At 39.5% G+C, this 13,758-nt stretch overlaps 1 protein-coding gene across 1 annotated transcript in view; it reads right to left on the reverse strand.

Moving 5' to 3' along the window:
* The window catches only part of nexmifb (neurite extension and migration factor b), an 88,782-nt gene extending 84,086 nt beyond the window's left edge, over positions 1 to 4,696 (reverse strand). Inside the window, exon 1 of the mRNA XM_008420071.2 lies at positions 4,150 to 4,696. The gene's annotated coding sequence lies outside the window, so the exon portion shown is untranslated. The remainder of the gene's footprint in view (positions 1 to 4,149) is intronic.
* Between the last annotated feature and the right edge of the window lie 9,062 nt (positions 4,697 to 13,758).

The raw sequence follows: 13,758 nt of genomic DNA on the forward strand, positions 1-13,758 counted from the left end.
TATATATATGCATGCCGCAAGTTTTCAGCTTAGTATTTGTAAAAACTATTTTTAGAAATGCAATCCTTTTCCTTCCATAATTATGCACTACTTTGGGTTGGCCTATCGCATAAAATCCAATGAGACACATAGACGTTGGCGGGTGCGCCGAGATAAAATGCAACAAAGTTCAACGGGTATGAATGTCGATGCCAGGCGTTGTATGTGCAAACATCTTCCTGGAACCCTTCCCCTGCAGAGCAGACAGCAGAGAGCTCAGCAGCACCTCTGTCCCTCAGGACATGCAGCAGCTCCCTCCTCCCCGTCACGAAAAGCAATCAGAGCCCAGCCTTCTCCCCTGGACTTACCTCTGCCTTTAATTACAGAACTCGGCAGCAGCAGCAGTAGCACAGAGAAAGGCAGCCGCCGCTAGGCTGCAGCTAGCATCTCGCAGCCTAAACAAGAGGCCACCATCCACACGGCAGTCCTCTGCATGCAGCATAAACTGACATAAACTGTGCGCCGATACGATTCAGCCGGTCCTGATGGGCCCAGCATGCCTCTGCCAGGACCGAGACGGAGCTAAGGTGCTTGAAGTGATATAGCGAGCCGAGCAAAGTGTGGCAGACCAGTCATAAAGCACAGCAGGGCTCCACGCGGCCGAGGGAAGCCCTTTCTGTATGCTTAATGAGATGTTGTCACCTGGTAAAAAAAAGTCTGAACCTGGAGCTTCCATATGATACTGCAGGGGATCTTTTCCCCACAGAGGGAAGCGGAAATACAGTGTGTAAAATATTAATCAAAAGCAAGATCCTGCCTTATGAATATTAAGCTGGCCTGTGAGTGAAAGCACGGCTGATGAGGATCAGCTCAGAATGATTGAAGCTCTCTTCGAGATCAGAGATGTGCTGTTAGCGGTAGCCACAGAGCACACATGGGCAGGGGGGAGATAAGGGTCTGTGTACACAGGCTGCTGGTTTTTATTGCTGCAACACAACAACTCCAACAGCATTTTAAGCACATTCCCCTCACCAAAAAAAAAAAGAAGAAAATAAGTCTATGGTTGCTGTCCTTGCTACAGGGGAACAAAGCCAGGATGGCTTAATGTGTCATTGGGCTTAATTTCTCACCCAATAGCGCAGAACAGAAAATAGTACTTTAGTGAAAGGAATCAGGCTTGAAGAGTAAACTGTCTCAGAGGCACATAACGTACCGAGATGCATATGTTTGGATGGAGATGGTCGCTCCTAAATCCATGATCTCAAAACAAAGCTGGAGCAAGGAGGAGCTCTTCCCTCCACTCATCACACCGCCTCAGGCACTGTGGTCCACTGTGCCGTCACACATGATAACAACACCACACATGAACGTGTCAACTCAATTTGTCCCCCTTATAGGCTTTCTTTGACTCAATCAATGCATGGCCTTCCATCTGGTTTCCACTGCTGTCTTCACATTAGGGAAGGAAAGGGCAGTGGCATTATCCCCTCCTGAACCCCCTGCAGTTTGAAATTATTATGTAGAGATGCACTGGAATTGGACAATTTTCAGCTTGATCTGCCCTGACCGGTGACTGGCAGGTCAGAAGCTCAAATATCTGATCTCATTTCAGTCAGTGAACGCGCCATAAGCCCTGCTGGGCTGCTCTGATAACAACACAGTTCGGATGGTTTTATTGAGTGAGGAAGACTCAAAGTTTGGCATTTCCAGCATCGGCGAGGTGTTTGAAATGAAGTCAGAGGAAGGACAGAGATGTAAGAAGTTATTTAAAATGTATTTCCTAAGACATGTAAAGGCATGTATGTGGTTCATGGCTTTCAGCAAATAACAGGAAGGATGACAGGAGTACCTAACGTACCTTTTGAGTTCTCAACCTCTGACTGCTATGACATGCTGGACTGAGAGTTAAAGTAAGGATCTATATTTTCTGGGGAATACATATATAGATTATAATTTTATTAATGCTTGTAGAACAAACTTTCCTAGCTGTGCTAACTGCTAATATAAGATGCTGAGGACTGGTTACAATAAAGCCTCCAAATCCTTACATGTACACAGTCTTAAAATAGTGCCCACTCATATCAAAAAGAGAGAAAATAATAATAATTATGCAATTCTTAAATCGTTGTGTTATATATTATGTTATAGCTTTTGAAGTGAAACCAGAATCCACTAAAATTGTTATCGTCACAAAGTTCTCAAAGACCAAAAATTGAATATCGACTCAAAATGCTAATGAGAGCAGCTCTCGTTATGAAAAGTCAACATCTTACTTGCAGTAGATCCGACTGTTTGGCTAAAGCTGAACGCTAATGGCTAATTGGGAAGCAATCAACACCCAGTCAACTTCTACCGTCCTAAAGCATGCCAAAATATCTCAAAAACCTCATTGCAGTTTGTGCAAAAAAGCTATTTATGTACCACTGAACTATCAGCACCTTTGGAATAGGCAGTTTTTAAAAAATATATTTTTTACAAAAAAAAAGCTCTTACTAATTACACAAAAAATTAAAGGTGATTTGCTCCCCCGGTAATCTTCCTCTGTCTGTGAAAACATGTGCTAAAAAGATACACGTTCATTTTTATAGTTAGAGTAGCACTGTTATAAAAGTAAAGCACTGTAGCAAGCAAAAATATAGCATTTAAATTGACAAAATTCTAGAGATTTTTTACATTGCATCATTTTTTTTTTGTTGTTGTTTTTAATTTGACTCTGACAGAAACACTTTTAATGTTTGTTCTGATTATGTGTTTCACACAGGAAGACCATTAGTGGTGCACTTCCTCCAATCTCAAAAATCCTTTCATCAGTTCCTTTGTAAGCTGTTAATAATAGCCAATACAGATTTGCTGCAAAAACTAAATTGTTTTAAGGTGATAGAAGTCTGCTTCTCATTAGCCATTAGCTTTAACCTCAAGGACAAATTAATCTGGATATATTCTAACTAAAAGGTGCCGTGAGCATCATCTACTCTACTGCAGATACAGTTTTTAATTGCTTGTTACCTTTCAACAAAAGCTTACAAAAAAATCCTGAACTATCCTTTTAATCATGTAGCCACAGTGGAACAAAAAAGCTTGCACTATAACTTGAAAGTTATGAAGAGGATATATAAAAAAAACAAAACAAAAGTTACATCAATCCTAGTCAGTAACCCACAGTTAAAGTTCTGATTTAAAATTTGTATTTGCCGAATAAAAATCACCCAGACATTTATTTCTGTACTTGCGAGATGTGATGCAACTAAAATCGTCTTTAGTGCAAAGTTACACCTCCACAGAGCCATGCAGACAGGCTGTTACTGAGGTCTGCGGCTCATTATTTTTTAGAATGCTGCTGGCTGTGTTCCTGACTGGGACTTCCAGTAAACATCTGTCATGAAGCCTCCTTAAAGGGGAGCAGACACACTAAGCTACTGATCCAGTGACCCCACAGTGCAGGCATTCACACATGCCCTGCTGCACCTGTGTGAGCTCTGCCATGCTTACATTAAGGCCAGCGCTCCTATTTAAAAATATATATAATTTTTTTTTTTTTTTTAAAAACAAAGAAATACGCTGTTTATTAATTGATCAATTGGAGGAGCCTGTCTGTAAGATGTGTTACCCTATTAGGTCCCAGTACCCCATTTATGAATCATTTATTAGTGTGGAATCTGGAATTATCCATTCCGTAATTCATACTGGGGCAGCAACGCTCGGGATGCATAACGTTGATTCAAAATGACGTCCACAGGCCACTGTTTGTCTCCAAAACATGCACACGGAGCATCATACCTGCCTCACATTTAAACGGCCACACGTGGCATCCGTATTTATGCTGGATTTCCGAACCCACCGAGAATAGGTGGGGGCTTGAGCTTTAGGTAAGCGGGGGTATTTTTCGCAGGGAATGGCTAATCGATGGAGCAGAGACGGATGAATGTAGGCTCACGGCAGCTGTCCCAAAAGAGGTAGGGCTGCTTACTCTACACCCCATGCATGGCGTTCTCTCCCGTCACAGCAGCAAATATGCCCCATCAAAGCAAAACAAAAAAAATAAATCTCGGGGATATAAATCGGTTTTGTGTGAACCGAGTTTTGTCATGTGCATACCTAATAGAGCTCGCTCCCCCGTTCAGCCACACAGTGCATGTTGAATAGCAGCATAAAAACCGTTTGCGTGCCTACCTCCGGAGTGGCTGTGCGTTTTTCCTCCCCGTTTCCGCGGTTTTGTTTTTTTTTTCCTCCCCCGTCGCAATGGGATCCTTCTCGGGCGCTCTGGACAGTATCAGAAGATGCGTCTTTCCCCGAAATGCAAACACTTCCCCTGCATATCCCCCCCCTCCACCACCTCCACCAGCAGCAGCAGCAGCAGCAGCCCGGGCCTCCAGTAATAGCAGGTGGACGCGCCTCTCAGTGATGGAGACAGTGCGGCTCTCCTCTCCGCCGCCGCTCCATTATGCTCAGCCACTGAAGGATTCGTATTCCAGGAAATGCGCTACGGAGCCGCCAGCATGTCCCGACGTCGCCTCTTTTCTCGGGACAAGCAAAGCGGCCGTCGGCTCTGAAACTCCTGCTTCGCGGCGCCCCCTCCCCTCGCGTCTGTTCTTCTCTTCACTGAAAGCTCGCTGTTGCCATTGTCACGCCGTGTTTTCCTTCCTTTTTCACATTTTTTTTTCTGCTTTTTCTTTTTTATGTTTTTTTTCTTTTTTTCTTCTTCTTTTGCAGCTGGACCTCTCCCCCTCCTTTGCGACGCGCAGTCTCGTAGGCGCGCACTGTGCTGACTCTCCACCCCTCCTCCTCCTGTGGTTCTTCTTTGCCCGACCTATGAGCGCGCACAGCCAGCCGACGCAGGGCCACGCACTGCTTTGACGGACGCGCTGAACAAATCAGGTAGCCCACTCCAAACAGGACTGTATCATAACAGGGCAACTGCAATGACATGAATAATGAATAGGCTACTCGTGTTTGCCAGTGCTGGGTGATGGGGCCGCTCACTTACAATGCGAACCGAATTGGACGCAGTACAGGCGCATGTCGGTGAATTAGGAAATAATCGAAAAGTTGGGTTTATTTCGGTAATTGTATTCAAAAGGTGAACGTCACGTGCTGCGTAGATTTATTACACACAGGATGACATTTTCCCCCTTTTAATTCTGGTTATCTTAGCTGTAAAAGGGAATAAAGACCCAGAATTTAGGACCAAAAAAAAAAAAACATTTTTGACATAGCAATGTTTTGGTATGACCTAAACAATTATGGGAAAGCCTGGTGCTTGACATTTGTCCAACAGACAGTCGTAAATCTCAAAAGGTCATTGCTAAAGAAGCTGGCTGTGCTGCATCTATCCACATTTATGGAAGATTGAGTGGAAGGAAAACGTGTGGTAGAAAAAGGTGCACATGCCACAGTCATAACCGGAGTCTTGAGAGAAGAGCTGCTCTGAGGCATAAAGCTAACCTGCTGCTCGTGACCTACAGGCCGACAAGACTCTGACATGTTCTTCATAGGTTGTCACCTAAAAAATATCAATATTTAAAATTGTAATTTACTAAACAAAACAAAAAAGAAGAGATTTTATAATACTGCTGTTAGTTTATGAATCACTGAATGGCTTAGCACAAGACATAAAATATCTGCTGTGTTTGCATCAACCTCCCATACCTCTCAGGTCTTCTGGTTCTGCTCTGCGTCCTCAGAACCAGAACCAAACATGGAGAAGCAGCATTCAGCTTCTATGCACCTCAAATCTGGAACAAATATCCAGAAAACTGTAAAACAGCTGAAACACTGAGCTCCTGTAAAACAAGGCTAAAACCCCCACCTGTTTAGAGCTGCCTTTGATTAATAATAAATGAAACATCGACCAACATAGTTGATGTGTATTGTTTATTTTGATGATGGCGCACATCAAAATGTAATGTTTGTTAATGGTTTTCTCAACTGTATGTTGTTTTTTTATGACTGTATTTTTGTGTTTTTGTGATGTAAAGCCTTGTTGCTGAAATGTGCTATATAGAAGATAAACTTGATTGATTGATTGATTGATTGATTGATTGATGTGTCATTTCCTCATCAAAAACATATATGGACTGTTGCTTTGATTCTTTTACTTGAGAAGAGAGTTACTTTTCACTGTCAGTGAAAAGTAAAAGAAGAATACCAAACATATAAAAATAAAATGAGACGTGGCAACCACACTATCTTTACTTTATATATTTAAAGCTTTTTGGACAGGTAAAGAGAGAGCAGGTACAGCGATCCACTGAGACGTTGAGGTGTAGCGGTACAGACTGCTGAACCTGCTGAAGGTAAACTGAAACAAAGCCAGACTTCCTGCTAGCTTAGGAACAATTGTTAATGTTCTGCAGGCTAATTTTGTAGCGTCATCATATAATGTTGGGTCAACTTGGCACTCTGTCTCCATTCTACAACAATAACATGTTGCATAATGATGCTTCATTATAAAAGAGCCGCCAAAGAGTTGACGCAGAATGGAAACCATTTCCTGTGGTCTCGCTGTATGATTGAGATGTAATGGCTTCCAGTGAAACCAAGACAAAATAAGTCATTTTGCTGCAGCTCTGTCGCACAATAGCTCCGATGGCATGCGCAATATTCAAATTTAATATCAAACTTGATATAAACATATTCATAGCCATATATTTACCTGCCTCGTCTATCTATAACTCCCTGTATTATCTACAAACACAATTAAGTTGCTCACTGGAAAAAGAAAATTGATTATACAAGTCTTTTACGCTTTCTTTGTTAGGTACAGGACGTGTGCTAATGATTTCCATAGAGACACCATGGAAACGGAGATCAAATCCACATTTCTTAAAATATCACTTCAGTCTCTGTCATCAATACAGATGTTTCAAGAGAAAATCAAATTAGATTGGAGCTTTTTGACTTGGTGTAATGCTTTAACAGGCAGTTTCTTTAAGTCTGTCATAAATTTGACAGAATCTCCAAATGTACGTCTCATCTCTACAAATAATCAGTGTGTAAAAAGTAAAAGCTCTAATTACACATCTGAAGGATTTTGAATCGTAAAATCTATTTAAATGGTTGATGTCATTTTTGAACTTTTTTTTTTTTTCATCTTTACATCAAGTGTTATCTGCAGCTCGCTTAAAATGCTAAAAATCTGAAGTGGTTTATGGATACAAGTCACCTTTGTTTTTTGTTTTTTTACTTGTGTGAAAATTGATTGTAACAATGTACTAATTCAGCTCTAATGGTTAAAAGAAAAGCCAAATTATAACCTTAAATTCAACAGTGGAAAAAAATAGTAGCAGGGGGTCCCCGAGCTAAATGACTAGTTTATTTAAGGCCAAATATGTGTTTATTAAGCAATATCTATATAAAATAGTCCTTTTTTTAACCCATTTTATGATCTGAAATACTTGACAGCCACAAACTAAATAGTAAAACAAGCCTATAATGAGGCAAATGCTGTACTAGTCAGAGTGATTTCAGATGTTAAACATAAATGATATATTTTGAGAATTTGTCTTTTTTTAACAGAATTTAAAATGATTTGGAGCAACTGGATTTTATTTGCACTGATTGACTTCATTTTTGACAACACTAAGCATTGATTGACCAAATATGTATTTGGTCAATGAAATCAGAAAACACTCCACTGGTTATAAGTCACATGGTTGGAACACAAGTCATGAAAGGACTAAAATACCTACAGAGAGACTATTGACCAATAACTTTTAGAACTGAACAATAGATTAAGAATCAAGTCCAAACATTCATTGATTTCTAATTTTTAAAAAAAGAAATTATTTCAATGACTCGTTTCCTCATCAAAATATAGTTTTCAGCTTCACTTCTTTGTTTCAAGTTGCTTGAGCATACTTCAGCAAGATTGTTGTTCTTTGTTTAGTCTTAAACATTTTTGGTGCAAACTAATCTTAATTATTTTAAAGCCAATTTGGACTAATTTACAAATTCCTCAAAATAAACCTGGCTTCTGAAAATATTCACAGTTCATGCTGAAACTGTGACTTTGTTGTTTAATTTTTATTGGTTGTTGTATTTTATACTTTTACTATTTGTATGGTATTTTTAGTTTTCGTTCATTGTTTTAGTAGTATAGTTGAGTGTTACTTAGTGAGTTTACTGATTAAGTACTTTTAACAGGAAGGTTGAATTATTTTTGTTAAACTTGGATAGTGGAGAGAAGTCGTCAGCGTTTTTTCTACTTATATGAAAAGCTACGTTGTTTGAGAACGTTGGTGCTGAACTTCAAATTTTCTCCTATTGTATTTATAAAACCTGAGCAGTCAGCTGTTCATAAGCAATAACAAAATCTGATGACCATTTGGTTCACATTTCCTGATAATCAGGTCATTTTGATCTAATTTACTAATTAAGTTATTAATTGCCTTTGCTGAATTGTTTACTTTTGCACATTATAAAAACAGACTAAAGGCAAATGAATAAATGCTTTTCAGAAAAACAATTGTCCTTCTCTCTTTAATCCAAAGTGTCTACAGTTAAACCTTAAGGGTCAATATATGAAACTAGACTTGACCAGGCTGTTTTTTTATTACTATTAATGTGAAGTGCAGTTTGTAGTTTAGCTGTAAAGAAATGTAAAAGTAATTGATACAATAATAATGTTTGATAGGAAAACCATGAAATGGGGGGACATTTTAGCAGTCCTGTGTCTGATGGACTGCTTCACTGACACAGAGCACAGCCGTGTGAAACAGCTGGAAACTCCTCAGGTTTAAACTCCTTTTCTCTCACATGGAGATATTTAACTACGCTGTTCATGTGTCTTTGTCTTACTTCTCAAACATCTCAATCTTTTTCTTGTATTTTTGTTTCGGTGCTGAACCACTGAGTAAAGTTTGTTGCCATAAATAAAAAGTTGGTTTTCAACAAAATTCATGGTTGTCTTGTTTTTTGGAGGGGATTTTGAAGCAACATAAAAAAAAACCCATCTTCAAGCTGTCTCACTTTGTTTCTTGTTTTTAAAGAAAATAAAGCCAGGCAACAGTGGTATTTTAACAACCTCGTCATACATAATTTAGTAAAAGTATTTTTTTTTAATCATTATTTTCTCTAGATCAGATCTGGAGAAGCGGTACGTTCTTAGTCTTAGTGCATCCAAAGAAAGTAACTCCAACAGAGACGCCCGCCGCTGTAACACGGTGAGAGCAGAATGTTAAATGCTGAAATTTCAGCCTTTGACGCTCACCAGGTCTGACAGGTGGTGTGAAATCTCCAATAAGATTATGACACTTTTAACCTGCACGAATCCATCCTTTTATTAACAGCTCTCTGCCTGAGCAAAGAAGCCTAAAAGGGGCCATTTGGTCAAATTTGCCAGCAGTGAATGGAATAGTCTGAGCTTATTTCAAATAGTCCACCTGAAGCCTACATGTTCCCAGAGTGGCTGAGTCTGGAGTCCCATGAATCATAATGATTCATGAGAATCGACCGAAAAGTCTTAAAGGACTTGAATGACTGGGCATAACAAAAGGGAGCACATGTTGCAGGTAACTGGTTTCGCCTTACTGATTCACTCTGAAAATGAATTTTGATTCGGTCTTTAAAAAACAAGACATTAAAAAAAAGTAGATTTATGCAATTCTTAGGTTACTGTGGCATTTAGTAAACAGACATAATTTTAAATGATCTAAAGTAATAGAAGTTTTGTCTGATTTAATTTCAGACGGTGAGAAAAAAAATGTATTTGTGAATATTCAGGAATAATTAACACAGTTGCTCTGCTCTTGTGTAGAGGGGTAAAAAAATAACCTTATTTGAATGATTCCTCATCATAAATAAAGATAAGAGATAAAGTTACCAGAGATAAACATGGTAAATCCTGCTGTAATGCCAGTGAAGATAGATTAAATAAATTCAATAAAGGTTAATTTGTTATTGAAAATGTCTCATTTTCAGCCAGCAGTTCTTGTTTTGTGTAAATGGGATTAAACTCTCCTTTTACAGAAACAAACTTCTTGAATCTAAATCTGTCAGGGCTATGAATATGTTTTTAATATTGCACAGTTATTTACATGTCTGTAGACAGTCTGTCAAGTTAAGGGTCCAAAACGTAAGGACGCTGCGTAAAAGGAAGGTGGTGGTAGCATCATGTTGGGGTTTGTTTTGGTGCCAGCAGTACTGGTTCATATTACCAAGTTGATCAAATGAAGACGGACGTAACTCTCAAAAAAATACAAAATAAACATTAAAACTGTTTTTTTGAAGAGGATAACCTCAGGCTATGGTTAAAAGTCAGATTGGAGCTAATATTATTTAATACAATTAAACAAATTAATTTAACATAAATATTAATTGAAGTGCTTACATACAGGGCACTTCCAATTACTTACATGTATTTTACCTGGTATCCATAATTTATGACTGTGTATGTGAGAAAATATACAATCAATACAAGCCTGTACACTCCCCCACCCCCAGAAAACTTTAGTTGTACTTCATGTTGCATGCATTATCACTCCACCTAATTGAAATGCTCATAAAACAAGGAACGTTATTATGAGACTCATGCACGTGATGAGTTCATGTGAAGCTCTTTGAGACGTTTTCTAATCGCTGGAGTCTGGTGGTGAATGTCTCACCTCATGAGGTTTCTGCTTGATATTAAACTCAGAGCAAACAGGAGGAGTTTTCTCTCAGCCACAGCATAGATAATCGAACAAACTCTGCACACAGTGAATCACTCTGCAAGCTTATTTCTGAATGGCTGCAGCCTTATTGAGTGGTAACGCATGCATGTGCTCAGGGACATCTGCAAAGAAAAAAAATGAAAAAATGAAAACAGTTTGTCGCTGCATCAATAAAGAGGCAGAACTCTGAAACGCTGGAAAAATCTTATGTTAAAACAACCCATCAGTTGTTTACTTGGATGAGGACTGAATTTTATTTTATTTTTTTAAGTTTTACAATTTCACATTCTGTATGTGGATGTAAGAATTATTCCAGAAATGTAATATGCTGAATCTTTCAGATAATCTTTCAGTTTGCCAGCAGGTTTAATATTCAGCATCTGCAATTGTACAAAACTTCATTATTGCACATAATATGAGTTGCATGTGAAGACACTGTTGATGTTAAACTACGTAGTAGATATTGGTGAAAGACACTGCCATGCAGAAAACTTTAGTTTAAGCGTGAAGACTCTTGTGAGCACTACATTTTCTTCTGTTACCGTTTCCACTAATTTAGTGTTTCCCGCTTTATTATTACCACAGTGGGTTCTCCTGGCCCCTTGTGTTTAGGGCACAATTTAAACACTTTTTGTTTTTTACCTGGTCCTCGTTCCATTTTCTCAAGCTGCCCTGGAGAAATGGCTCATATCAAAAAGCACCTCTGCTCTCAATCGTGTGGTGTAGACGCTGCTCATGCAGAGCCAGGATCAGCTGGAGAATTCATCCTGTTAAAAGAGAGTTGTTCCTTTCTACTGTCACCGTGTTCTTTTCAGGGTAAGGTGATGGACTGGTATTCTTTCACAAAATGAACATATGATCCGCTGAATACATCTGCATCACTAGGATTCAATCCTGTATCTCGTAACATGGTTCAATCTAACTAGAAGGAGTTGGATTTATATGAATTAATTTTATTCGATTTATTTTCAGATGAATTTGGTTGTTTTTCCTGGTATAGATGACTTTTTTTCTGAATTAGAGATCATTAAGTGCAACTTTTTGACCAGTAAAGATCATTTATTTATGAAAAACATTTAACAAATACACATGAAGGCGTTATTGTGAAGAAAGCGATGATGATCTCATCTAAGCACAAACCCCAGAGATGCTTTAGATACAGTGAATATTGAAACAACTCCTGGAGGAACGTCTGACAGCAGCTGCAGACGTTTTCACAGAGATGATTTTCTCTGATTTACACCCAGGAGAATCACATTAGAAATTTTCCACAAATCCAGCCTCTAATTCAATGACAATCAGCTAAGGGACCTCCTTGAGTCAGGTTTTGATGGACTCATTTTCTGTTGAATTACCTTCCTACGTCTTCCATCGCATAATCTGTAGTCATAGAGGGTGTTTAACGGTGTAAATGACACTAGTTTGTTTAGATTTTCATTTGCTTAAATGTTGTCCAGCTCTAAGGTGATGGGATTGTTCCTGACAAAACATATTGCCAGCAATAAGCACCAAAAATAAGTAAAAATGTCTTTTAGTTAAAGAGCTACATTGGATTTTCATATTGATTTAACCAGACCCAGTTTCTTTGTCCTCCCGGCCACTATGAAGGAAACAATGAACCAGCCAGACACAAACCACTGAGGATTTTACAGAACATGCACAGACCACCACCAGCGGTCAAAGAGTTTTGGCCGAGGACACAACGGCAAAGTGACTGAGACGGACACAGTGGGGGTTGAAACTGGCAACCCGCCGGTTACCGGACCAATCCCTTACACCCAAGGCCCCGCTGCCATCCCAAACCAGGACAAATCAAGTTCTCCTCCACCAAACTTACTCATCTGTTACCTTTTTGAAGCATAACTTTATCCAAAACATCTTTGCATGCTGAGCCATTGCAGATCCACACACTACTGTATGATGATGATCACTGCAACAAAATGTACACTTGCAAATGTAGTCGTGTGGCTTCCAAGCATCTTAATTGTCCAGATGAATGAACAAAAATTGTCCAGCTGAATGAACAAACTTCCTTTAATACACCAAGTATATTTCCTGAGTGAAATGTTAAAGCTGGTGGAGTAAATAGTGTCCTGGAAAAGAGTTCACAGTTTTATATAGCATTATAGTTACTTTAAGAAATGGTATAGCCTAGTCTTATGGGAAACACATAGAAAACAGTGAACTAGTTCATCACCGTTTAAAAAAAAACACAGCAAAACTGCTGCTATTATTGCTAAATTTGTGTAAACCTCTGACCTGAACTGTAAACTATGTAACCATTTTTTTTTCTTCCAACAAAAGAGACAACTACATGGTTAATTGCTCTAGAAAAAGAAAAAAAAACACATTCTGCTTGTGAGGATAAAACAAATTCACAAAATCTGCAGCGGGTTTGCAGTTTGCCGACGCTTGACCCGGACCATGCAGACTCTGCTCGGGGGTTTCATCATCTGCAGCAGCAAAGTGAGTGCAGTGATGTTAAATACCACCCTCTCTGTGTTTATTGACTTTTAACAAAGGGGGAGGATCGGCTGTATCCGTGTGCGAGTGCACGCCCGTGTGAATATTCATTCTGGATTTGACCAGGAGCGCTGATATAGTACACAGGGATTACGCACATAAATTTACACTCCCACACAAAACGGTGGAAATAACTACATCTTCTCCGAGGCTGCGATGCATATTTATCAAGGCGTAGACGCCCTTGGCCACATGCTCGCTGGATTGTGGTGGGATGGGTGAGTGAGCTGACTGCCTGGTGCAGAGGGATCGCCCTGCAATCTCAACCTGCCCTCCCTCCGCTATTGTGATGAAGGAAAACGCCAGGACTTCAGCAACAGGCTGAGGAGGGGGGAGAAAAGGGGGGTCAGCAGGGATTTGTCGTGTGTGGCTGAATCCTTCTCATCACCTGTGCACTCTTAACAGGCGTCTTGGGAGCAGAGATGCAGCTCTTTGGGCATGTTTGGAGGATCTACATATTAAAACCCGGCTCTGAATCACCAGGCTGGATATTATTGTAGCCCGGGAAATACTTAGCCTCACAGGACACAATAACTGGGGTTCTTAATGTGCAGTATATTTTATTATCAGTTGGAACAGACTGAACAAAGCTGTCTTGTTCCTTACT

Source organism: Poecilia reticulata, linkage group LG10 (genome assembly GCF_000633615.1).
Source record: "Poecilia reticulata strain Guanapo linkage group LG10, Guppy_female_1.0+MT, whole genome shotgun sequence".
Taxonomy (NCBI): Eukaryota; Metazoa; Chordata; class Actinopteri; order Cyprinodontiformes; family Poeciliidae; genus Poecilia; species Poecilia reticulata.